The following is a 13316-nucleotide window of genomic DNA, read 5'->3' as shown; positions in this document are numbered from 1 at the left end:
ATCAATTCTCTTGGTTAAATTGTTGTTGTTGTTGTTGTTTGTGGTTCAACAGCCTTTTCAGCGCATGATTGGCTATACACAGCGTATAGACCCATCTTAGGTAAATGGACCATAATCAGAGACATGACCTTTCTCCTCCCAATTCCCTTTTGGCAATGGGTTTGACAAATGGATGTCAAAATGTTGACAGTAATAGTAAAACAAAAATAATTCAGAATGCAAGGTAACGAAAATTTTCACAGGGTCTCAACCAATCAGCAAATAGAATACTACGTATGCATTTCATTGACTTATTTTGATTAATCAGAATCACATAAAGTGATAGTTAACTATGTCAAATCCAAAATATGAATTACCATTATAGTCAAGTGCAGTTGTAATTATGCGTCTGTAAGTCTATAAACAGTCGTCCATTGTCAACAGAGTTTCACTCTGACTAAATGTCCGCTGTGTGCAGGTGTTCATTTGGGCATGCTCAAGAGCGTACTGACTCCTGATACATAAAACAGATTTGTATTAGTGAAATATAGAGTTTCGTAATTGTAAGCAGACATTAGGTTTCAAGCAAGCACACAAACACACACACATGCACAAAGACAAGGTTCCACATCTATCTGATGTATTTAAGAATGTTCGTATCAATCAGCATACAATTTTTGTTGCGTACGGAACACAACAAAGAATAAATGCTAAAACGGGTAGCAACTCAAATGTTTTGAATGTTTTGCACTCGTGCACAATGCGAACACAACTCAGGTTAATTGATGTTTATCTTCCTATTTTTGTTGATAATGGTATAATTAATTTGATTCTGTTCTTTGTTCTTTGTGATTTTGATTTTTAACGTAGCTTTAAAAACTTTTCAGTCATGTCGCTACGATGTCTGCAATGTGGCAGTTTATAGTGATGCCCAGCACTGGGGCATCATGCCGCAGACATGTAGCATGATGTCCCACCCAGTCACATTATCCTGACACCAGGCCGACCAGTCCTAACACTAACCTCTTAATGCTGAACGCCAAGCGAGGCAGCTGTTAGTACCATTTTTGTAAGTGTCTGGTATGACTCGGCCGGGGATCGAACCCACGACTCCCGCATCCGAGGCGGACGCTCTAACCACTAGGCCACCGGAGCGGTGATTCTGTTCTTTAGATTGAATACCTGAATAAATGTAATGTATAGGTTGTTCTAATGGCGGTCATATTTGATCGTGAACCGGCGCCATTAGTAGAAAAGTCGAAGGTTTTTTTCTGTTACATCTGGTCCAAATCTGAAGAGCAATTTCCAGAACTCGCTTACAGATTTTGCCGTCTTTAGTAATATCAGGTGTATTTGATGGCAGATCGGTCTCATTTCTACAAAATTGAAATACCTCTATATGCAATTATCTTTTTCTGATCTTGTCAAATTATGGGGAGAAGTTCTTGAGAAGGTGTAGTTCCGGTTTTAATAATGGTGGCTATATTTGATGGCTTTTCCGCAACTTTTGTATACACTCGAATGAATTTTATTCTACGATAGTCAATGCCAGGTTTGATTGAAATTAGTCCACTTGTTTTCGAGATCAGTTGAAACTAGCCAAAAATAACGGACGCATAACACTTGACAGACGGCGCAGCAACGTCGAAACAAACTGTCTTGTCTTTATGACCAGATGACCTGGAAATATATGTATATTTAGTCTAAGACATCGAATCACTTTTGTTTAAATGTCATATTTTCATCCAAAGTTTCAACATTTTGTTGCTAAAATGTCCTGAAACATGATAGGGATTAATGACCCCTAGGTTCAGGTTTCTGAAAGATCTAAAATACAGTCAGAGGTAAAACAAGTGCAAATGCACTCGAAAATGACACTTCATTGAACATAAATAATGTTGCAACAATTCTATCCAAGATTTCGAGAATAGTATTTAACGATGCATAATAGCCATATCATTTAAAATCAAAATGATCATGTTGTATTCCATTCCAACACCAATTAAGACCATGTTGTATTCCATTCCAACACCAATTAAGACCATGTTGTATTCCATTCCAACACCAATTAAGACCATGTTGTATTCCATTCCAACACCAATTAAGACCATGTTGTATTCCATTCCAACACCAATTAAGACCATTTGATGCACATATCAACTATATCAGAAGAACAGCATATAACACAGGGAGTGGAATCTCCAAATGGGTGTTGGGTGTCGCGTTGTGTTTTAGTATGCAAATGAGGTGTCAGTGGTCGTTTGAACTGTAAGACCAAATCCACAGCAGGGATGAATTCTTAAGTCTACCACGTAGCGATAAGCCTATCTCACTTATTTACTATTCATATGTGCCACAGGCCACCAATAGCAAAAATGAAGGATCGCGAAGAATGATGGATTGTAGAGCACGATGCTCATTGAAATTACAAAAGTTATATGGGTATGAACAGTATATAACACGTACATGTGAAATCTGATATATTCTATACACAAGACTGTAGTACACGTTCAAACAAAAGATACGTAGGAAAGGTTGAATTGTTCTTGCGGTTATACACAATACAAAGACTGGCGACAAAAATGTGAAACTTAACGCGTTGTTAAAGATCAAGGATAACTCACAGTCTCCCGACAAAGTACCTGTTTAGATATTATTCTCCAACAAGCGACTTACCGAAGCCTATTGCCATTCGAATGAAGGGTACATATCACTTGTTTAATTGCCAGATTCAATATGTGCTCACGGGCTTTTCAAGGAATTGTCTGAAATAGAAAGCAAATGTTTAGACACATAGCCTTTCCACTGTTTGTTTGAAATTCTGTCCTAAAAGAGACTGAACATTTAGACTTTTCATCATCATTGAACACTGAAGCATGCTTTTCAGTATTAATCGGGGACATAATTTATGTCCTATTACTAATATTTAAAAGCTTGAACATTGTTTAATTAATTTCCTCATCAATTATTTTTCTCAGGATAAGCATTGTTCTTTCTGCCATGAAACCTTCTTCATATGAATTCTTCGGTAATTATTGACTTGACTGTCATGATTTGGAGTCTATCTTTTGTATTCTGATAATCACAAAAACAACGACAAGTTTAATAATATTAATTTTGTGCTACTATTATCGAACTGAGTAAATACTAGTATCAATTTATTTCTAACTGTTACTATTATTATTATTATTATTATTAGTTTTATATATCATTGACAGTGGTAGTATTATTAATAACGAAGAAGAATTATTGACATTACTGTGATGAAGGTTTGTAAATATCCGGTTTGGTTATGCAAGGTTTGTAAATATTCGATTTGGTTATGCAAGGTTTGTAAATATCCGGTTTGGTTATGCAAGGTTAGTAAATGTCCGGTTTGGTTATGCAAGGTTTGTAAATATCCGGTTTGGTTATGCAAGGTTTGTAAATATCCGGTTTGGTTATGAAAGGTTTAAGGTTTCTCCTTATTCAGATTAAGGAACTCCCAGAAAATCGGTCTGGTCGAAGTTACTACAATGTATCTACTTCTTATTCTGCCAACAGAGAAAAGATATCAGGATTGTACAAGCAAATTGTCGTGGCCTCCTTCGTGTAAATTGTTATTTCATTGACAAGAGTGACACTGTTAATTTGTGCTTCCATTAGAAACTTAGCTGGGCTTACACGGTGACAGCATAACATTAGCTGCAACAGTGTTTTGCTGGAAAATAATATACAGTTACTACCATTTCTAATATAAATAAAGATATATTGTTTTTTTTCAATATCCGCAACGAAATAAATATCGACTTTTCCCCTCCAGTCGGATAGATTTTTGTAGAACGTTTATGTCAGATAATAACATTGAGACCATAAGTTAATACTGGCTTTCAATATTTTAAAGTAATAAAATGGTCAAAAGGAGTCAAGTATTGGCCTAACATTGCTAGAAATAACAATTTTAATGAGCTGACAGTATATAAACATAATTGTTACTCATGTAAATTGCATACAAAATTTCTATGCAAATTCAAAATTCCTATTTAAGGATTAATGTTCCCAAAACGAATGATTACTTGTAAACATAGACGAATAACGTTTATTTCTTTCTTTTTGATGATTTACAGATGCCGTTACTTATCATCTTACGATGCATGTTGCACACCCTTTGTTAACAATAGGGATCAGCTCATGATGAGCTAGTTTTGTAATTTTCCGTCTATCCCCCTCCTCTCGTATGTTTCAGCCATCCATAGGCATAACAAAATATTATTGGTGGAATAGTTAGTAGCTAGTACGCATGCTCAATAAACTATAGTTTGCTATCACCTTTACTTTGCAGTCTTACAGAGACTGGTCTCCATGCTCATTAACATAATACAATGTTTAATATTCAAAGTCTTTAGGTTGACATATGCTTCTGTTGACTGTAAAACAAATTAGTAATACATACCATAAAGGTCAAGAAACTTTGATCAGAAATTATGATTTTTTAATGTCTGATTTAGTATATTATATAAGGTGAAAATCATGAAGGTGTGAGAGTCATTCCGATACGTTTTCAAAATGGCCAAGATTACGTAACACTCTCATATAGACTGTGATGTTGATCTGCTTGATGTATGCATATTATTGCCATTTGTAAACGTTTATCAAATGGAAAAAACGACCGTGATCCACTACAACAGAATTTCCACCTGAAAGAACTGGTATGTCGTTTTGTAGAGCACAAGATAGGACAAAGACTTATCACCAAAATAGTTTAAAGTTTTGCAAACCGTTGAGAGGCTAGCCAAACTTAAAGTCACTCATAAGCTGAGATACAAATATGTGATTTCATAAACTAAATTTCTGTGATGTGATGTGATTTGGATTTTTAACGTAGCTTTAACAATTTTTCAGTCATATCGCTACGATGTCTGCAGTGTGGCAGTTTATAGTGATGTCTAGCACAGGGGCATCATGCCGCAGACATTTAGCATGATGTCCCACCCAGTCACATTATCCTGACACCGGGCCGACCAGTCCTAACACTAACCTCTTAATGCCGAACGCCAAGCGAGGCAGCTGTTAGTACCGTTTTTTGTAAGTCTTTGGTATGACTCGGCCGGGGATCGAACCCACGACCTCCCGCATCCGAGGCGGACGCTCTAACCACTAGGCCACCGGAGCGATTAACTAAATTTCTAACACTGTCAATGATAAGTGATACTTATTATATTAATACACTTAAAAATCCAGGCACAAACGAGAGAGGTCGGATTCAAGCTGTTCTACTCGTTTTTGTTTATATGCCACGAGGATTTGATAAAACATCACAGGACGACGCACTTTACACAAATGGATGCAATTAACACAAAAGGAGACACATATTGACCTAATGCATACTCAGATCGTCACAAACGTAGCAAGGCCGCTACGTGTACCAAACTTTCTAAATATGTACACTGTTTCTGATAAATTAAATATAACCGTTTAATCTAAACAATTCGAATCTCAACCTTTCTTCTGATCTTCACGTTAAACTTACAGCCTAAAGCTATTTACATGTAAACACTTGGCAAGGTCCATGCCGATTGCGACTGTTTCAGTTCGTGAACGTATTTTTCGACTCTTATTATGACAGGATCAGTTTTTAAGATATGTCTTTACTTTAAAAATATTTTATTTCTTACCAATTTGTAATTGGAGATTACAAGAGGTTCAAAATAGAAGGTAAAGGATTCGAACGAAAACCAATGGCTTAAAATGTTCTTTTAATTTTACGATTCAAAACTTGTAAATATACATGAATATGTGACGGATGATACTAAATTTTAATGACACAGTGAAGAATCTCTTTGTTAAATATCGGCATTTAGCCAATGTGTATAAAGCAGGAGGATGAACAACGATTTAGTAAGTTAAAGACGACGATATTGCATTCAATGTCATATATGTCCAAAGGTATCTCACACGGATACTTGGAGGACATGTCTTTGTAGAATAAATCTGACAAGTTGGGTAAAACATCGTTAGAACCGTCATAGCTATAAATATGTGGACGATAAAAAAACCGGAGATATTAAGTATGATTCTGTAGGGTTAATATGTAAACTGTAACGGGTTAGAATTATTAAACGGTGTTTATTTTCAAGGATATGTAAGCCATCAACTGTTATGTTAGCGAACAAGTTTTTCATGGGTTTCCTATGTTGTTTCAATATTAGTTTTTGTCAGGTCACTAAATAAATATGATTTGATATGTGTTATGTAGAGATAATTCTGAACTGTTACAGCTTTTTCCTAACGGTAAATGATATATACAGAAAAATCACAATTAACACAAATATCTTACGAAAGAGACGTATTAAGCAAAGAATTGGATCAAATAATTCCTGTGCCTACAATGATGCCACACGATTTCCACTTTTTTTTAAACGTTTACAGGCAGTTAAATAAATTAGGATGAGTAAATGATGTTAAATGAAACCACATACCAAAACTAAAGATAAATTCAAACATAAATCACCTGATTCAATCTGATATACACAGATCCAAAATGGAACCAAAGTGACTGATCGGAGAAATAAATACTACCAGACCTAAACAGAATATAATATATCAAATATTGACTAAACTAGAAGAAAAACAGAGTAAGATGGACGCATAATGGAGAGACACAAATAGAACTTAATATTAATGATACCCAAATTGAAATATGAAGATACGAACATAGCTATATACGTATCTAATGATTTAAATCCATTGGTGGTGACTAATGGATTTAGTTGTTTAGGTCTGGTTGTATTAATGTAATATATATATATATATATATATATATATATATATATATATATATATATATATATATATATATATATATATATATATGGTAGAGAGAGAGAGAGAGAGAGAGAGAGAGAGAGAGAGAGAGAAGGATCATATGGTTGAATAACACCTAGATCAAATGAAGGCAAACGTCCTAGCTTAGTTTGAGTTGTTCTAAGACATAAGACATCAAAACAGAGATAGGGCAACAATAAAGTAACACGGCTACAAAATTTTAAAAATAAACTATAGTTATATACATCTTTTTGACAATCTGATGAACTGTTGCACTCGGAGTAATGATTTTCTTCAGAGTACATGATAATGCAAAATAAAAACAATTCAATAATAATGATGAATGGTCCCATTTACATCTTTTCAATTCCATACTGGTATGTTTAGTTGTTTAGTTCCATTTTATCACTGTAAATTCAACAGAAGTCCATTTCAGCAAAGACATATACGCACATATTTTTTAAACTAGTCAAGGACTTTAGTTGATCCGGCAGTGCGATAAGTACAAAACTCAATGTGTGCCATTTTGCGAGTCCACAGCGATGGCATGTGTCTTCATATTATGTACCGAAATGCAGTTTGGTCTTTTTAACTTTTATGCCTCTCATTTATAACTTTGATATTTTGAACTGAAATAAAAATAGGATTGGTGTTTTGAGAAAAAGATTTATTAATAGTTACAACAAGTTGATTAGATGAACGTCTGCAGGCGAACAGAGATATTGCCCCAAAGATTCAGTTCAAAACATTTGTCATGCTTCAAGTAAACTGATTTTATCTGCTACACCTTTAAATCAACAAAAATTTGTATTCTACTGCATGGTTTTCAGTTAATTTGTTTAAAATAAAAGGCCGTCACCAATACATTGAAACGTAAATAAAGCACAATTTCAGACTTCGCAGAAATATATTTATTTCTACATGTGACAAAATTATTCACACTTGCACTTGGAATATATTGCTCCATATTTGAAAGAATTATTCCATAACAGGTATCAATTATGAGTGAAATTAATTTATATAGACTGTACAACTCTTAAATAAATCTCATTTAACCGCAGAATCATGCGTGTAAATATGAACAAAAGCTGTAATTTGTAAAATATCTAGAACCGCCATGTTCTGTTTCAAACAAGCACAAGATACTCTTCTACAAAGGGTTTCACGGTTGCAACGGAGTTACTGATCGTAATGCCTAAAATTACCCATCACTTATCTCCAATGCGCATGCCCATACACTTTCCAGTTCCGGATAGCTCACCATTCCACACCTGGTTAGCGAAACATAAAGTCAACAAAGGAAGGAATCTTAGCTGTACTATATATAGATCATTATGATTAAACCAATAAATAAATTATATCTGTCAAACATTTTTTGTTCATACTAGGATAATAATAATAGACATAAAATCAGATAATTAGATTCAGTGTCCATACTTACATTATATCAGATAATTAAATAATATTTACTTTCCATACTTAAATATCAAATAATGTAATTAAATAAACTGTCCATACCTGATGATATAGATTCACGATCCATAATTTCAAATATATTTGTAGGAATATTTCACCTTGCTCTCCGATTTTAAACATTTATTACACATTTTTGGCTGCATAACTTTAATGAAAACCATTTCAAAAATTTGCATTTTTCAGACGTTGATATATCCTATTTTCGCAGTTTTTTTTTCCTCAAGGCTAATAGTTCGTTTATAATACGAGTTAAGACGTTATAACACGAGATCGATAAAACAATTATAACACGATTTTGATACCTCAGCTAATCTGTAATGCTAAATATGTTAAACCAGAACAGTTTTTAAAAATCGAACACCGTATAAATAATGTATTCAGAGGAACTTAACAAAACAATAATTACATTGGATATCATAAAGATAAAGGCGTGTAATTAATGCAGATGGAACATTTAATCATATTTGGTTGTAAATATCGTACAATATTCCGATTAATTAACATGCCCAATGACCTTTTTGTTTCATTTTCTTTTTGGTGGCAGGGAAAGGATTCTTCCAGCTTTAAAAAATCACAAAAATTATTTCATCATATACATATTTTTTGCGCTGTGTCCAGTCAAATATAAACATGCATTCGTTCAGCCTAATATTTAATTATTTACGTTCCACGCTGGTTTTCTCAAAATTTGAAACATGGCGTAACGGGCGGTGCATGCTATAACATTCTGTATGATTTTTCTTTACTTATGCTGACACTTTGTAATAACCCTCAGATGTGCTGGGGTCTTTAGATAACATTTCTGATTGCCATCAGCAAATTTATCTGGAACAGCCTTCTTAAAATCAGTTTAATTCTTTAAAACTTTCCTTGCATCAAATATGTAAGTTTAAAAGATCCAATTAGTTCCCAGATTCCGCCCAATTACTTTTGTTCGCCTTTTAAAACAATATTGATCCACGTGAGCGGATGCAAAATTGCAGACAGTATGATTTAAAAAGGGACTTTTTGTAAGAACATACTCTACAAGTCAATAATAAATAGATAGTCACAAATTTTTATATTTGCTGTCTTTATCTATCAGTTAGTCACTCTTTTAATCATTGTTCCATTATATACTCGTTTTGACCAGACGTATGTTTATGTAATATACATATGCGAACAGACATTCATTCATGCATGAAATGAGAGAGACAAACAGAGATATAGACAGACAGGCAGATAGATGAGAGCCACAAATGTCATATACATGCAAAGTGTCTAACATCGATATTTCTCCTAATTGCATACTCTAAAATTTTCAACCGTTCAAGCAGATACAATTTGAATAATCATCAAATAGACTTGTACGTGCACCTGTCTGTTCAAGCGTAGTTGACATTTGTGCATTTTAAAGAAACAAACATCCTTCCTAGATATAACTCAAGTTATTTCATGGAAAAATATAATCAACATTTATAGAAATGCAACAGTCTAAATCAATAACAAAAGAACCGTAAGAATTTAGAATTTTGTCTCATTGTTCTTCAGCATCCATTAACTGCAATGATTACAGCTGTCAAAAAATAAACATTTTCATTATTCTTGAAGCGAGATAAATTGCAATAACACTATATTTACGCAGGGCACACTTTCGCAAAAACAATAATAGAAACTAGAGCATGGAGTAATAAGGGAACGATAATGAAGTTCTGACATGGGCAGAGAACATTTATTTGAAAGCTGGGAATAGCGCAAGTTAGTGAGGAAAAAAATGATGTAAACCAAGAGATCAAATATTGAAAGATTTTTTTTAGATGGTGAGATATCGATCTTACCTGTGGAATGTGAGCGGTCTGTCACATTTTCTTGATCTACATCAGCCATCTTTATTGACTGAACTATCTGTAAGTGAGTTGCACCGAGACACCCTCTGGTGTTTTCAAGAGGAGATAATAACCGTAATACATTCCACATATTATACTAAACCATGTCATCTTAGGCTCGAATAAATAGCAGCACAAAAAAAGTGAAAACAACAAGCTTTGAAAAAATTAACAAATAATTTATTTCCCTGGAAAAAATACTGTAAAAATGAACAAAAATAAGAAATTAAGATTTTAAGAATCAAATCCAAAAATAATTCAGGAATAAATTTTTAAAAGTTGTAATAATGAAATGCTCTAATGATTCAAGTTCGAGTCCCGACCAAGAATCAAGGATTGAAGGCGATGACGTATGTTGTATCCGGTACAGTGTAGTTGTCTACAGTTCCTTGTAAAACACAATAAATAATCCTCTGGTTTGGGAAATCCAAATAAAAATTTTAAGAATATCTTTGTTAAAGAATTCTGTATGTGTACACGTATATTTCCAGGAAAAAGAATTAATCATTTTGAATCCAAATAATCTGAAGACAAATTAACATATAACTTGAAAAATGGCTTCAACAGAAGGAAACGACTTCACAACAAGCGTTTTTAAGCCCAGACTGACTAAATTCTCTCTAGGCATCACTTATTAAGGCTAACTAATGCGCAACTTCGGAAATGCCTGAATTACGAAATAGAAGATCACGTGATAATGTTTACATATAAAAAAAAGCACGTAGCCCCAGGATGACCTTGATAAAAACCAATCAATTACTCTAAGAATAAAATAAAAATGAAATTGTTCGGTAAGCTACGCGCCCTGTAAACACCTAATTCTAATTTTATGTGCTGTACATGGGGTCTAAGCACGAGGAAGCGATTCGATATTTATTTTTAAATAATATAAACACCTTTCTTTTGCAACGTTCATATATTACAAACTCCTCTAGTGTATATACTTATAATATTATGTTAAAGTAACGCATATTTGATATTATTTAAAAGATGGACTATTTGCTAGTACATTGCACAACATCTACGACAGATTGAAGGTAAATTGAATGGCAGTATGTAGGATCATTTTGCTAGTACATTGCACAACATCTACGACAGATTGAAGGTAAATTGAATGGCAGTATGTAGGATCAAAGACGCAAGTATTAGTAGTAACAATATTACTACGAACAACCAAACAAACTTTACCTGTAAAATAAACCAACTTCAACCGCATTTCCGTTCAAACCGTTAACTGCATACCAATTGCTCTATTTTATGTATATATAAAGCAGTCGACATAATAGTTAACTAGTTAACTCAGCCACAAAGTATTGCCAAATACGACTGGATTGAAATAAAATAAAAGGAAATGCATCAGATAGAAGCTGTGTTGTATTGCGTGCATTCCCTATTGTTTTATGCAGTAAAGTCATGTTTGGTATCACCTCTTACCTGAGTTAACTATTCTGTTAACTGAACATCAATATTCACATTTAAGGGTCAAAGCCAGGCATAAAATATATTTTAGAAATAACCTAAACTTTATTTCTACCTTTACTCATTCAATTATTTCAATTTTTCAGATTCATTCATCCATAATATTTTGTTTGTTTGATAAGCATAATAAATGTTGAGCAAGCAATTCCATTTGTATAGACTTATTAATCTGAGCGATCGTCGACAGGTATAAGCAAGTCAAACAACACTTCTTAAATCCTTGGTTTTTAAAACTTATTTTTAAATTCAAGTTACATGTACGTCTTGACGTTTAATACGTAGTTTCAATGAACTATAAATAAACATTATTAAGCCGCCATTCCTTTTGTTGGACTAGCATAAAAACGAATTACAAAAGAAACTCATTGCAACACACAATCAATAAATTGTGCATGCACCCCACTTGTAAAGTTTCTGGTTGACAATGGTGTTCCTAACGATACATAATTAGTAATAATTAATTCCCTTTTAAAAGTGCTAATATATATGATTGACATGCAACTTTGAACGGTATGGAAATCTTGCTGCTTTGTTGTGATAATTACGCTAAACGGGTATTATGTGTGCAGACTATACTTCCCACCTAATTACCGTCAAGATTTTGGTAAACAATAAAGCTAGTGTTGATTCAGATAAGCATGGTGAAACAAGCGGAATTAGTTGTCACCGCGCAACGTAGACAGGTACTCACCTGGAGACTCCCCCTCTTGATATCCCCATTTACACTGAAACTGAGCCATGCGCTGTAACTTAAAGAGTTTTCAGATGGGAGTATCTGTGCTATACATTATCCGATTTAAGACTCCATATTGGTCCTTTTGTGTACTTAAGACAAGTCCGTCAGAGCGTATAGAATTATCACTACCGGGAAGCCAATTTCTGCGAGACAAAGTGTTAAAGTATTAATACTTACACAGTCAGTCCCAATTATGCTCAACCTTTTTACAAGTTGTGCAACATAACATACAGTGTATCCACGAGCCCTGTGTATCTCTTTCTCTTTCTCTTCATGGAATGAAATCATTAGAATTGTAAAGGTTTTTGCCTATAGACTGGTTAGCTGGTTCATACCATAAACACGACAGGTACTTTTAAAGTAATTCGGATATCCTCTGCTCTTTTCATTCAGATTTTAAATAAAGACCTTTAGTCTGGTTCAAACAGACTCTAGCATGACTGCGTGAGAGAGTAGTTTGAAGTCTGCTTCGAGATACATCACATGCAAAGTGCAACACAAAAAAAATGGAACATTGTTAATTGTATACAATTCCAAACGAAATATACTTTCATTGAAAATGCTGGTTTTTTCGCAATTGAAATTATGCACCAGTTTCAATCCAGTTTGTGAACTATCATATTCATACTGTAACAAATAAGTTATACTACGACTAAACTAGTATAGAGATTGAATGAGTATAATTCGCATTTCCCTAGGGGTAAGAGCGTCTGCCTGGGATGCGGGAGGTCGCGGTTTAGAAACCCGGCAGAGTCATACAAAAGACCTATAAAACTTGTACTGGCAGCCTTGCATGGCGACCAGCATTAAGAGTTTAGTTTGTTAGGACCGGTCATTCTGGTGTCAAGTTAACGTATCTGGGTGGGACATCGTGCTAGATGTATGTGTCATGATGCCCCAGTGCTAGACATCACTACAAACTGCCATACTGCAGACTACGCAGGGACACGGCTGCAAATTTATTAAAGCTGCGTTAA

General features: G+C 34.1%; 1 protein-coding gene across 4 annotated transcripts in view; it reads right to left on the bottom strand.

Moving 5' to 3' along the window:
• LOC149781125 (serine/threonine-protein kinase/endoribonuclease IRE1-like) overlaps window positions 1-12638 on the bottom strand; it is a 75037-nt gene extending 62399 nt beyond the window's left edge. For all 4 annotated transcript variants that reach the window (XM_089935231.1, XM_089935234.1, XM_089935232.1 and 1 more), the window contains exons 1-2: window positions 12517-12638; window positions 2656-2744 (exon numbers count right to left, since the gene is read on the bottom strand). The gene's annotated coding sequence lies outside the window, so the exon portion shown is untranslated. The remainder of the gene's footprint in view (window positions 1-2655; window positions 2745-12516) is intronic.
• Between the last annotated feature and the right edge of the window lie 678 nt (window positions 12639-13316).

The sequence above is a fragment of the Sinohyriopsis cumingii genome, chromosome 15 (assembly GCF_028554795.1).
Source record: "Sinohyriopsis cumingii isolate HCF-2022 chromosome 15, ASM2855479v2, whole genome shotgun sequence".
NCBI lineage: Eukaryota > Metazoa > Mollusca > Bivalvia > Unionida > Unionidae > Sinohyriopsis > Sinohyriopsis cumingii.
Note: the sequence above shows the minus strand (reverse complement) of the source record. Positions and strands in the feature narration are given on the sequence as shown.